General features: G+C 44.9%; 1 protein-coding gene across 1 annotated transcript in view; it reads right to left on the bottom strand.

Moving 5' to 3' along the window:
* lgi3 (leucine-rich repeat LGI family, member 3) overlaps nt 1–13,990 on the bottom strand; it is a 57,567-nt gene extending 43,577 nt beyond the window's left edge. Inside the window, exon 1 of the mRNA XM_068022949.1 lies at nt 13,918–13,990. The gene's annotated coding sequence lies outside the window, so the exon portion shown is untranslated. The remainder of the gene's footprint in view (nt 1–13,917) is intronic.
* Nucleotides 13,991–14,518: the final 528 nt, after the last annotated feature.

Below are 14,518 nucleotides of genomic sequence, written 5' to 3'. Positions count from 1 at the left end.
AGTTACTGGTCCTGCACTGCTCTGTCTCTTTAGTTACTGGTCCTGCACTGCTCTGTCTCTTTAGTTACTGTTCATACACTGCTCTGTCTCTTTAGTAACCATTCCTACACTGCTCTGTCTCTTTAGTTACCATTCCTACACTGCTCTGTCTCTTTAGTTCCTGGTCCTACACTGCTCCTTCTCTTTAGTTACTGGTCCTATATTGCTCTGTCTCTTTAGTTACAGGTCTGACACTGCTCCGTCTCTTAAGTTCCTGATCCTACACTGCTCCGTCTCTTTAGTTCCTGGTCCTACACTGCTCCTTCTCTTTAGTTACTGGTCCTACACTGCTCTGTCTCTTTAGTTCCTGGTCCTCCACAGCTCCTTCTCTTTAGTTACTGGTCCTACACTGCTCTGTCTCTTTAGTTACCATTCCTACACTGCTCTGTCTCTTTAGTTACTGGTCCTACACTGCTCTGTCTCTTTAGTTACTGGTCCTACACTGCTCTGTCTCTTTAGTTACCATTCCTACACTGCTCTGTCTCTTTAGTTACCGGTCCTACACTGCTCTGTCTCTTTAGTTACCATTCCTACACTGCTCTGTCTCTTTAGTTACTGGTCCTACACTGCTGTGTCTCTTTAGTTCCTGGTCCTACACTGCTCTGTCTCTTTAGTTACTGGTCATACACTGCTCCTTCTCTTTAGTTACTGGTCCTACACTGCTCTGTCTCTTTAGTTACTGGTCCTACACTGCTCTGTCTCTTTAGTTACTGGTCATACACTGCTCTGTCTTTTCAGTTACTGGTCCTACACTGCTCCTTCTCTTTAGTTACTGGTCCTACACTGCTCTGTCTCTTTAGTTACTGGTCATACACTGCTCTGTCTCTTCAGTTACCATTCCTACACTGCTCCTTCTCTTTAGTTCCTGGTCCTACACTGCTCCTTCTCTTTAGTTACTGGTCCTGCACTGCTCTGTCTCTTTAGTTACTGGTCCTACACTGCTCTGTCTCTTCAGTTACCATTCCTACACTGCTCTGTCTCTTTAGTTACTGGTCCTACACTGCTCTGTCTCTTTAGTTACTGGTCATACACTGCTCTGTCTCTTCAGTTACCATTCCTACACTGCTCTGTCTCTTTAGTTACTGGTCCTACACTGCTCCTTCTCTTTAGTTCCTGGTCCTACACTGCTCCTTCTCTTTAGTTACTGGTCCTGCACTGCTCTGTCTCTTTAGTTCCTGGTCCTACACTGCTCCTTCTCTTTAGTTACTGGTCCTGCACTGCTCTGTCTCTTTAGTTACTGTTCATACACTGCTCTGTCTCTTTAGTTACCATTCCTACACTGCTCTGTCTCTTTAGTTAGAGGTCCTACACTGCTCTGTCTCTTTAGTTCCTGGTCCTCCACAGCTCCTTCTCTTTAGTTACTGGTCCGACACTGCTCTGTCTCTTTAGTTACCATTCCTACACTGCTCTGTCTCTTTAGTTACTGGTCCTACACTGCTCTGTCTCTTTAGTTACTGGTCCTACACTGCTCTGTCTCTTTAGTTACCATTCCTACACTGCTCTGTCTCTTTAGTTACTGGTCCTACACTGCTCTGTCTCTTTAGTTACTGGACCTACACTGCTCTGTCTCTTTAGTTACCATTCCTACACTGCTCTGTCTCTTTAGTTACTGGTCCTACACTGCTCTGTCTCTTTAGTTCCTGGTCCTACACTGCTCTGTCTCTTTAGTTACTGGTCATACACTGCTCCTTCTCTTTAGTTACTGGTCCTACACTGCTCTGTCTCTTTACTTACTGGTCCTACACTGCTCTGTCTCTTTAGTTACTGGTCATACACTGCTCCTTCTCTTTAGTTACTGGTCCTACACTGCTCTGTCTCTTCAGTTACTGGTCCTACACTGCTCCTTCTCTTTAGTTACTGGTCCTACACTGCTCTGTCTCTTTAGTTACTGGTCATACACTGCTCCTTCTCTTTAGTTACTGGTCCTGCACTGCTCTGTCTCTTTAGTTACTGGTCCTACACTGCTCTGTCTCTTCAGTTACCATTCCTACACTGCTCTGTCTCTTTAGTTACTGGTCCTACACTGCTCTGTCTCTTTAGTTACTGGTCATACACTGCTCTGTCTCTTCAGTTACCATTCCTACACTGATCTGTCTCTTTAGTTACTGGTCCTACACTGCTCCTTCTCTTTAGTTCCTGGTCCTACACTGCTCCTTCTCTTTAGTTACTGGTCCTGCACTGCTCTGTCTCTTTAGTTCCTGGTCCTACACTGCTCCTTCTCTTTAGTTACTGGTCCTGCACTGCTCTGTCTCTTTAGTTACTGTTCATACACTGCTCTGTCTCTTTAGTTACCATTCCTACACTGCTCTGTCTCTTTAGTTAGAGGTCCTACACTGCTCTGTCTCTTTAGTTCCTGGTCCTACACTGCTCCTTCTCTTCAGTTACTGGTCCTGCACTGCTCTGTCTCTTTAGTTACTGTTCATACACTGCTCTGTCTATTTAGTTACCATTCCTACACTGCTCCTTCTCTTTAGTTACTGGTCCTGCACTGCTCTGTCTCTTTAGTTACTGTTCATACACTGCTCTGTCTCTTTAGTAACCATTCCTACACTGCTCTGTCACTTTAGTTCCTGGTCCTACACTGCTCCTTCTCTTTAGTTACTGGTCCTACACTGCTCTGTCTCTTTAGTTACAGGTCTGACACTGCTCCGTCTCTTTAGTTCCTGATCCTACACTGCTCTGTCTCTTTAGTTACTGGTCCTACACTGCTCTGTCTCTTTAGTTACCATTCCGACACTGCGCTGTCTCTTTTGTTCCTGGTCCTACACTGCTCCTTCTCTTTAGTTACTGGTCCTACACTGCTCCTTCTCTTTAGTTACCATTCCTACACTGCTCTGTCTCTTTCGTTACTGGTCATACACTGCTCTGTCTCTTTAGTTACTGGTCCTACACTGCTCTGTCTCTTTAGTTACTGGTCCTACACTGCTCTGTCTCTTTAGTTCCTGGTCCTCCACAGCTCCTTCTCTTTAGTTACTGGTCCTACACTGCTCTGTCTCTTTAGTTACTGGTCCTACACTGCTCTGTCTCTTTAGTTCCTGGTCCTCCACAGCTCCTTCTCTTTAGTTACTGGTCCTACACTGCTCTGTCTCTTTCGTTACTGGTCATACACTGCTCTGTCTCTTTAGTTACTGGTCCTACACTGCTCTGTCTCTTTAGTTCCTGGTCCTCCACAGCTCCTTCTCTTTAGTTACTGGTCCTACACTGCTCTGTCTCTTTAGTTACTGGTCCTACACTGTTCTGTCTCTTTAGTTCCTGGTCCTCCACAGCTCCTTCTCTTTAGTTACTGGTCCTACACTGCTCTGTCTCTTTAGTTACCATTCCTACACTGCTCTGTCTCTTTAGTTACTGGTCCTACACTGCTCTGTCTCTTTAGTTCCTGGTCCGACACTGCTCTGTCTCTTTAGTTAAAATTCCTACACTGCTCTGTCTCTTTAGTTACTGGTCCTACACTGCTCTGTCTCTTCAGTTACTGGTCATACACTGCTCCTTCTCTTTAGTTACTGGTCCTACACTGCTCTGTCTCTTCAGTTACTGGTCATACACTGCTCCTTCTCTTTAGTTACTGGTCCTACACTGCTCTGTCTCTTTAGTTACTGGTCCTACACTGCTCTGTTTCTTTAGTTACTGGTCATACACTGCTCCTTCTCTTTAGTTACTGGTCCTACACTGCTCTGTCTCTTCAGTTACTGGTCCTACACTGCTCCTTCTCTTTAGTTACTGGTCCTGCACTGCTTTGTCTCTTTAGTTCCTGGTCCTACACTGCTCTGTCTCTTTAGTTACCATTCCTGCACTGCTCTGTCTCTTTAGTTACTGGTCCTACACTGCTCTGTTTCTTTAGTTACTGGTCATACACTGCTCTGTCTCTTTCGTTACTGGTCCTACACTGCTCTGTCTCTTTAGTTACCATTCCTACACTGCTCTGTCTCTTCAGTTACCGGTCCTACACTGCTCTGTCTCTTTAGTTACTGGTTCTACACTGCTCTGTCTCTTTAGGTACTGGTCATACACTGCTCCTTCTCTTTAGTTACTGGTCCTACACTGCTCTGTCTCTTTAGTTACTGGTCCTACACTGCTTTGTCCCTTTAGTTACTGGTCCTACACTGCTCTGTCCCTTTAGTTACTGGTCATGCACTGCTCTGTCTCTTTAGTTACCATTCCTGCACTGCTCTGTCTCTTTAGTTACTGGTCCTACACTGCTCTGTCCCTTTAGTTACCATTCCTATACTGCTTTGTCCCTTTAGTTACTGGTCCTACACTGCTCTGTCCCTTTAGTTACTGGTCATGCACTGCTCTGTCTCTTTAGTTACCATTCCTGCACTGCTCTGTCTCTTTAGTTACTGGTCCTACACTGCTCTGTCCCTTTAGTTACCATTCCTCCACAGCTCCTTCTCTTTACTTACTGGTCCTACACTGCTCTGTCTCTTTAGTTACCATTCCTACACTGCTCCGTCTCTTTAGTTACTGGTCCTACACTGCTCTGTCTCTTTAGTTACTGGTCCTACACTGCTCCGTCTCTTTAGTTACTGGTCCTACACTGCTCTGTCTCTTTAGTTACCATTCCTACACTGCTCTGTCCCTTTCGTTACTGGTCCTACACTGCTCCGTCTCTTTAGTTACCATTCCTACACTGCTCTGTCCCTTTAGTTACTGGTCATACACTGCTCTGTCTCTTTAGTTACTGGTCCTACACTGCTCTGTCTCTTTAGCTACTGGTCCTACACTGCTCTGTCCCTTTAGTTACCATTCCTACACTGCTCTGTCTCTTTAGTTACTGCTCATACACTGTTCTGTCTCTTTAGTTACTGGTCCGACACTGCTCTGTCCCTTTTGTTACCATTCCTACACTCCTCTGTCTCTTTAGTTACTGGTCCTACACTGCTCCTTCTCTTTAGTTACTGGTCCTACACTGCTCTGTCTCTTTAGTTACCATTCCTACACTGCTCTGTCCCTTTCGTTACTGGTCCTACACTGCTCCGTCTCTTTAGTTACCATTCCTACACTGCTCTGTCCCTTTAGTTACTGGTCATGCACTGCTCTGTCTCTTTAGTTACTGGTCCTACACTGCTCTGTCTCTTTAGTTACTGGTCCTACACTGCTCTGTCCCTTTAGTTACCATTCCTACACTGCTCTGTCCCTTTAGTTACTGGTCATACACTGTTCTGTCTCTTTAGTTACTGGTCCTACATTGCTCTGTCCCTCTAGTTACTGGTCATACACTGCTCCGTCTCTTTAGTTACTGGTCCTGCACTGCTCTGTCTCTTTAGTTACTGGTCCTACACTGCTCTGTCTCTTTAGTTACTGGTCCTACACTGCTCTGTCCCTTTAGTTACTGGTCCTACACTGCTCTGTCTCTTTAGTTACTGGTCCTACACTGCTCTGTCTCTTCAGTTACCATTCCTACACTGCTCTGTCTCTTTAGTTACCATTCCTACACTGCTCTGTCCCTTTAGTTACTGGTCATACACTGCTCTGTCTCTTCAGTTACCATTCCTACACTGCTCCTTCTCTTTAGTTCCTGGTCCGACACTGCTCCTTCTCTTTAGTTACTGGTCCTGCAATGCTCTGTCTCTTTAGTTACTGGTCCTACACTGCTCTGTCTCTTCAGTTACCATTCCTACACTGCTCTGTCTCTTTAGTTACTGGTCCTAGACTGCTCCTTCTCTTTAGTTCCTGGTCCTACACTGCTCCTTCTCTTTAGTTACTGGTCCTGCACTGCTCTGTCTCTTTAGTTCCTGGTCCTACACTGCTCTGTCTCTTTAGTTCCTGGTCCTACACTGCTCCTTCTCTTTAGTTACTGATCCTGCACTGCTCCTTCTCTTTAGTTACTGGTCCTGCACTGCTCTGTCTCTTTAGTTACTGGTCCTGCACTGCTCTGTCTCTTTAGTTACTGTTCATACACTGCTCTGTCTCTTTAGTAACCATTCCTACACTGCTCTGTCTCTTTAGTTACCATTCCTACACTGCTCTGTCTCTTTAGTTCCTGGTCCTACACTGCTCCTTCTCTTTAGTTACTGGTCCTATATTGCTCTGTCTCTTTAGTTACAGGTCTGACACTGCTCCGTCTCTTAAGTTCCTGATCCTACACTGCTCCGTCTCTTTAGTTCCTGGTCCTACACTGCTCCTTCTCTTTAGTTACTGGTCCTACACTGCTCTGTCTCTTTAGTTCCTGGTCCTCCACAGCTCCTTCTCTTTAGTTACTGGTCCTACACTGCTCTGTCTCTTTAGTTACCATTCCTACACTGCTCTGTCTCTTTAGTTACTGGTCCTACACTGCTCTGTCTCTTTAGTTACTGGTCCTACACTGCTCTGTCTCTTTAGTTACCATTCCTACACTGCTCTGTCTCTTTAGTTACCGGTCCTACACTGCTCTGTCTCTTTAGTTACCATTCCTACACTGCTCTGTCTCTTTAGTTACTGGTCCTACACTGCTGTGTCTCTTTAGTTCCTGGTCCTACACTGCTCTGTCTCTTTAGTTACTGGTCATACACTGCTCCTTCTCTTTAGTTACTGGTCCTACACTGCTCTGTCTCTTTAGTTACTGGTCCTACACTGCTCTGTCTCTTTAGTTACTGGTCATACACTGCTCTGTCTTTTCAGTTACTGGTCCTACACTGCTCCTTCTCTTTAGTTACTGGTCCTACACTGCTCTGTCTCTTTAGTTACTGGTCATACACTGCTCTGTCTCTTCAGTTACCATTCCTACACTGCTCCTTCTCTTTAGTTCCTGGTCCTACACTGCTCCTTCTCTTTAGTTACTGGTCCTGCACTGCTCTGTCTCTTTAGTTACTGGTCCTACACTGCTCTGTCTCTTCAGTTACCATTCCTACACTGCTCTGTCTCTTTAGTTACTGGTCCTACACTGCTCTGTCTCTTTAGTTACTGGTCATACACTGCTCTGTCTCTTCAGTTACCATTCCTACACTGCTCTGTCTCTTTAGTTACTGGTCCTACACTGCTCCTTCTCTTTAGTTCCTGGTCCTACACTGCTCCTTCTCTTTAGTTACTGGTCCTGCACTGCTCTGTCTCTTTAGTTCCTGGTCCTACACTGCTCCTTCTCTTTAGTTACTGGTCCTGCACTGCTCTGTCTCTTTAGTTACTGTTCATACACTGCTCTGTCTCTTTAGTTACCATTCCTACACTGCTCTGTCTCTTTAGTTAGAGGTCCTACACTGCTCTGTCTCTTTAGTTCCTGGTCCTCCACAGCTCCTTCTCTTTAGTTACTGGTCCGACACTGCTCTGTCTCTTTAGTTACCATTCCTACACTGCTCTGTCTCTTTAGTTACTGGTCCTACACTGCTCTGTCTCTTTAGTTACTGGTCCTACACTGCTCTGTCTCTTTAGTTACCATTCCTACACTGCTCTGTCTCTTTAGTTACTGGTCCTACACTGCTCTGTCTCTTTAGTTACTGGACCTACACTGCTCTGTCTCTTTAGTTACCATTCCTACACTGCTCTGTCTCTTTAGTTACTGGTCCTACACTGCTCTGTCTCTTTAGTTCCTGGTCCTACACTGCTCTGTCTCTTTAGTTACTGGTCATACACTGCTCCTTCTCTTTAGTTACTGGTCCTACACTGCTCTGTCTCTTTACTTACTGGTCCTACACTGCTCTGTCTCTTTAGTTACTGGTCATACACTGCTCCTTCTCTTTAGTTACTGGTCCTACACTGCTCTGTCTCTTCAGTTACTGGTCCTACACTGCTCCTTCTCTTTAGTTACTGGTCCTACACTGCTCTGTCTCTTTAGTTACTGGTCATACACTGCTCCTTCTCTTTAGTTACTGGTCCTGCACTGCTCTGTCTCTTTAGTTACTGGTCCTACACTGCTCTGTCTCTTCAGTTACCATTCCTACACTGCTCTGTCTCTTTAGTTACTGGTCCTACACTGCTCTGTCTCTTTAGTTACTGGTCATACACTGCTCTGTCTCTTCAGTTACCATTCCTACACTGATCTGTCTCTTTAGTTACTGGTCCTACACTGCTCCTTCTCTTTAGTTCCTGGTCCTACACTGCTCCTTCTCTTTAGTTACTGGTCCTGCACTGCTCTGTCTCTTTAGTTCCTGGTCCTACACTGCTCCTTCTCTTTAGTTACTGGTCCTGCACTGCTCTGTCTCTTTAGTTACTGTTCATACACTGCTCTGTCTCTTTAGTTACCATTCCTACACTGCTCTGTCTCTTTAGTTAGAGGTCCTACACTGCTCTGTCTCTTTAGTTCCTGGTCCTACACTGCTCCTTCTCTTCAGTTACTGGTCCTGCACTGCTCTGTCTCTTTAGTTACTGTTCATACACTGCTCTGTCTATTTAGTTACCATTCCTACACTGCTCCTTCTCTTTAGTTACTGGTCCTGCACTGCTCTGTCTCTTTAGTTACTGTTCATACACTGCTCTGTCTCTTTAGTAACCATTCCTACACTGCTCTGTCACTTTAGTTCCTGGTCCTACACTGCTCCTTCTCTTTAGTTACTGGTCCTACACTGCTCTGTCTCTTTAGTTACAGGTCTGACACTGCTCCGTCTCTTTAGTTCCTGATCCTACACTGCTCTGTCTCTTTAGTTACTGGTCCTACACTGCTCTGTCTCTTTAGTTACCATTCCGACACTGCGCTGTCTCTTTTGTTCCTGGTCCTACACTGCTCCTTCTCTTTAGTTACTGGTCCTACACTGCTCCTTCTCTTTAGTTACCATTCCTACACTGCTCTGTCTCTTTCGTTACTGGTCATACACTGCTCTGTCTCTTTAGTTACTGGTCCTACACTGCTCTGTCTCTTTAGTTACTGGTCCTACACTGCTCTGTCTCTTTAGTTCCTGGTCCTCCACAGCTCCTTCTCTTTAGTTACTGGTCCTACACTGCTCTGTCTCTTTAGTTACTGGTCCTACACTGCTCTGTCTCTTTAGTTCCTGGTCCTCCACAGCTCCTTCTCTTTAGTTACTGGTCCTACACTGCTCTGTCTCTTTCGTTACTGGTCATACACTGCTCTGTCTCTTTAGTTACTGGTCCTACACTGCTCTGTCTCTTTAGTTCCTGGTCCTCCACAGCTCCTTCTCTTTAGTTACTGGTCCTACACTGCTCTGTCTCTTTAGTTACTGGTCCTACACTGTTCTGTCTCTTTAGTTCCTGGTCCTCCACAGCTCCTTCTCTTTAGTTACTGGTCCTACACTGCTCTGTCTCTTTAGTTACCATTCCTACACTGCTCTGTCTCTTTAGTTACTGGTCCTACACTGCTCTGTCTCTTTAGTTCCTGGTCCGACACTGCTCTGTCTCTTTAGTTAAAATTCCTACACTGCTCTGTCTCTTTAGTTACTGGTCCTACACTGCTCTGTCTCTTCAGTTACTGGTCATACACTGCTCCTTCTCTTTAGTTACTGGTCCTACACTGCTCTGTCTCTTCAGTTACTGGTCATACACTGCTCCTTCTCTTTAGTTACTGGTCCTACACTGCTCTGTCTCTTTAGTTACTGGTCCTACACTGCTCTGTTTCTTTAGTTACTGGTCATACACTGCTCCTTCTCTTTAGTTACTGGTCCTACACTGCTCTGTCTCTTCAGTTACTGGTCCTACACTGCTCCTTCTCTTTAGTTACTGGTCCTGCACTGCTTTGTCTCTTTAGTTCCTGGTCCTACACTGCTCTGTCTCTTTAGTTACCATTCCTGCACTGCTCTGTCTCTTTAGTTACTGGTCCTACACTGCTCTGTTTCTTTAGTTACTGGTCATACACTGCTCTGTCTCTTTCGTTACTGGTCCTACACTGCTCTGTCTCTTTAGTTACCATTCCTACACTGCTCTGTCTCTTCAGTTACCGGTCCTACACTGCTCTGTCTCTTTAGTTACTGGTTCTACACTGCTCTGTCTCTTTAGGTACTGGTCATACACTGCTCCTTCTCTTTAGTTACTGGTCCTACACTGCTCTGTCTCTTTAGTTACTGGTCCTACACTGCTTTGTCCCTTTAGTTACTGGTCCTACACTGCTCTGTCCCTTTAGTTACTGGTCATGCACTGCTCTGTCTCTTTAGTTACCATTCCTGCACTGCTCTGTCTCTTTAGTTACTGGTCCTACACTGCTCTGTCCCTTTAGTTACCATTCCTATACTGCTTTGTCCCTTTAGTTACTGGTCCTACACTGCTCTGTCCCTTTAGTTACTGGTCATGCACTGCTCTGTCTCTTTAGTTACCATTCCTGCACTGCTCTGTCTCTTTAGTTACTGGTCCTACACTGCTCTGTCCCTTTAGTTACCATTCCTCCACAGCTCCTTCTCTTTACTTACTGGTCCTACACTGCTCTGTCTCTTTAGTTACCATTCCTACACTGCTCCGTCTCTTTAGTTACTGGTCCTACACTGCTCTGTCTCTTTAGTTACTGGTCCTACACTGCTCCGTCTCTTTAGTTACTGGTCCTACACTGCTCTGTCTCTTTAGTTACCATTCCTACACTGCTCTGTCCCTTTCGTTACTGGTCCTACACTGCTCCGTCTCTTTAGTTACCATTCCTACACTGCTCTGTCCCTTTAGTTACTGGTCATACACTGCTCTGTCTCTTTAGTTACTGGTCCTACACTGCTCTGTCTCTTTAGCTACTGGTCCTACACTGCTCTGTCCCTTTAGTTACCATTCCTACACTGCTCTGTCTCTTTAGTTACTGCTCATACACTGTTCTGTCTCTTTAGTTACTGGTCCGACACTGCTCTGTCCCTTTTGTTACCATTCCTACACTCCTCTGTCTCTTTAGTTACTGGTCCTACACTGCTCCTTCTCTTTAGTTACTGGTCCTACACTGCTCTGTCTCTTTAGTTACCATTCCTACACTGCTCTGTCCCTTTCGTTACTGGTCCTACACTGCTCCGTCTCTTTAGTTACCATTCCTACACTGCTCTGTCCCTTTAGTTACTGGTCATGCACTGCTCTGTCTCTTTAGTTACTGGTCCTACACTGCTCTGTCTCTTTAGTTACTGGTCCTACACTGCTCTGTCCCTTTAGTTACCATTCCTACACTGCTCTGTCCCTTTAGTTACTGGTCATACACTGTTCTGTCTCTTTAGTTACTGGTCCGACACTGCTCTGTCCCTTTTGTTACCATTGCTACACTGCTCTGTCTCTTTAGTTACTGGTCATACACTGCTCTGTCCCTTTCGTTACCATTCCTACACTGCTCTGTCCCTTTAGTTACTGGTCCGACACTGCTCTGTCTCTTTAGTTACTGGTCATACACTGCTCTGTCTCTTTAGTTACTGGTCCTACACTGCTCTGTCCCTTTAGTTACTGGTCCTACACTGCTCTGTCCCTTTAGTTACCATTCCTGCAATGCTCTGTCTCTTTAGTTACCATTCCTGCACTGCTCTGTCTCTTTAGTTACTGGTCCTACACTGCTCTGTCCCTTTAGTTACCATTCCTACACTGCTCTGTCTCTTTAGTTACTGGTCATACACTGCTCTGTCCCTTTAGTTACTGGTCCTACACTGCTCTGTCTCTTTAGTTACTGGTCCTACACTGCTCTGTCTCTTTAGTTACCATTCCTACACCGCTCTGTCTCTTTAGTTACTGGTCCTACACTGCTTTGTCCCTTTAGTTACTAATGCTACTCTGCTTTGCAATGACCTGAATGCTCTGTGGCAAGACGAATATGTTTTTATGCTCCTGTGAACAGTCTGCACTGTGCCAGTCAGTGAATTTTGCATGGCTGAGCCCATTGGTTTGTAAGGAACAATGAATTTGGTGTATTTGTGTTAAATTACATGGAGATGGAGATGTCAGAGGCAAAGAGATGAATCAGCCATTGATTGCCAAGGTGCATCATTTCAGAATTTTATAAACACCTAGCAAGGGTCCGGTTACCATTTTGATTACTTACAACATACAACCACTGCAAACACAAAATGTGTTTCACTGCCTGAGTGTTTGAACTGTTTCAGGGTCCTTGGGTGTCTCAGAGTGTCAACATTGGTAGCAAGGGGCCTTTCTCTGGGGCAGATGCATTGGACCCACAAAAAGCCACACGATTGTCGGGAACTTCTACACTGTATGCCATTCTGAGGGCAGGAAACCTGACTGCAGACATTTAGTTTTAAAAAGTCAAATTGTCATTTGTATCGTTGTCTATTAAACAGTGGAAACTTTGAATAAATCCTACTCCCCAGAGTAAAATCAGTATTGATTGATTGAGCAGAAATGTTCATAGCCTCTAGGGCCTTAGTTTGGATCTGGTCCAGACGGAGGAACAAAGTCTGTTCTCTGTGAATCTGTAACCAAGCAACTAGCAGATGGATGTCGACAGACTGCAGTCCAATTAGGTACAATCACGACTCTGTTCCTGAATGCCATGTAGAATGGCAGAGAAGGCTGAAGTGCGAAATGAAAATGTCGCATGGTGCAACTGGAGTCTCCCTTCTGCGATGTGGGTTAGGGTGCAGTTATAGTGCAAGGTTCAAATGGGACAGAAAATTCCATTGCAGCAACTTCATCCCCCGCTAGCCAAATTGTATCTATCCATGCACACACCACAAGTCAAATCACCCTGCCACCCCCACAACAATCAGAACGTGAACAGGTGACAGGCTTAGTTAAGATAGGCAAGGAAAAATTGTTCCCACTATCTGATGGTACAAGCACTAGGGGACACAGATTGAAAGTTTTGTGCAAGAGACACAGGGGGAATGTGAGCAAGGATTTTTTCATGCAGCAAGTGGTAATGTTCTGAGACTTTCTGCCCACGAGGGTGGAAATGAAGACAATGGATGATTTCAAAAGGAAATTGGATGGCCACTTGAAGGAATCTATTGTGCCATTAGTCAAACTTGGATAGCCATTACTATTATCATAGAATTCTCGTTTTGCACAGGATCAAAGGAGTCCATTTCACCGATCGAAAGAGCAATCCAATTAGTCCCAACTCTTTCCCATAGCCCATGCAAAATTTTCCTCTTCAAGTATTTATCCAATTCCCTTTTGAAAGTTTCTATTGAATCTGCTTCCACAGGCCTTTCAGGCGGTGCATTCCAGATCACAACAACTCACTGTGTAAATAACATTCCTCCTCTCACCTCTGCTCTTGCCAATTGCCTAAATCCTGCGTCCTCTGGTTCCCAACCCTCGTGCCAGTGCAAACAGTTTCACCTTGTTTACCCTATAAAATCAAGAAATAATGACTATTTCCTGACATTGGTGTCCATTTGGCAAATTAGTGAAATGTGAGGTCCAGAAGAATGGGTCTCAGCAAATAGTCCCAGCCTCCTCAGTGGGAAGGTAGGGTGAACCCGGGCAAGGCTCCTGCTGCTGACTGTCACCGAGGCCTGCTGATAGGAACTGGGATATGTGGACATGAGGGGAATTGATCAGCTGCTGACGTCAGTGTTTCACCTCATTGCTGAACGATGGGCCCTGAGTGAGAGAGTGGAGGGCGGTGATACCAGTGAAGATGGGCAAAGAACATGGATATTCCAAGCAAGAGATTTTGCTCCTTTTATAACCTGCATAAGAAGTCCCAATGCAGTCTGTTGTATGATTGCCTTTAAGAGTGATGTCCTGCTAAGATCTTAGTATGCTCAGGAGCTGAGTGCCAGGATGTAGTCATGTGACTGAAAGCCCGAGTCACTCTGCAACTGTAACACCTAGAGGAAGGTTCTGTAAATTGGTTGCTCTGTACAGTATATAATAGCTTAGCTATAATAAATCTGTTTGAGATCTTCAACCAACTGGACTCCATGCATCTCATTTTTGTTACATCAGACAACATAAAAAACTCATTACATGGTGACAGCTGTGGTGAGAAGACAAAGTCTAAGTTGAAGACCATGGGTAAAACAGCTTTGAAAATGACCCTTCCTATAACTAAAAGAGAGAAAGTTCCACAGAAATACTGGCCCAAACAGTATAAAGGAAAAGGGAACTTACCTCCAGCTGTAGAAGACAGAGCACTGAACGACCGACTGTAACTAAATGGGGTGAGTCATTGTACTGACGGTCGAGGGATACTGGTTTAAAGAAAAACAAGCTTTGAAGTGCTTAAAAGATTGATTTTTTAAAGATTCTGTTAAAAAAAAAGGGGAAGACCCGACTTATCTCCCAGGCTGATCGAGGTCGGCGCCATTACAGGAAGCGTCCAATTGCAAAAAGTGTTGGTAAACCCTGATCACTGCAGAGTCTCCCTTCATGCAGCCAAAGTAAAAAAAACATCATTAAATCACTTGAGCGGGAAGAAAAGTTTCCATTCATGCAGTCACAGCCTAAAAAACATTAAACCACTTGAGTATGAAGAACATAAACAAACTCTAGCAAAAAAAAAGCTATTGAACTGTGTTATGATCCTGGTGTTTTATTTCGGGATGTATGCGGTGTGTCTTTAAGTCAGCAAAGAATCAGTGCTGCTTTAAGAACAAGTAAGCCTCAGAAGTTAGCAGGAGTTATAAAGAAGGCGCATTCCGGTTGCCGTTGGATATAACGCTACAGAGAGGGAACCAACCAAGTTCAGCTCGTGTATCCTGGTTGCCCTGGA

This window comes from Heterodontus francisci, chromosome 47, assembly GCF_036365525.1.
Source record: "Heterodontus francisci isolate sHetFra1 chromosome 47, sHetFra1.hap1, whole genome shotgun sequence".
NCBI lineage: Eukaryota > Metazoa > Chordata > Chondrichthyes > Heterodontiformes > Heterodontidae > Heterodontus > Heterodontus francisci.
Note: the sequence above shows the minus strand (reverse complement) of the source record. Positions and strands in the feature narration are given on the sequence as shown.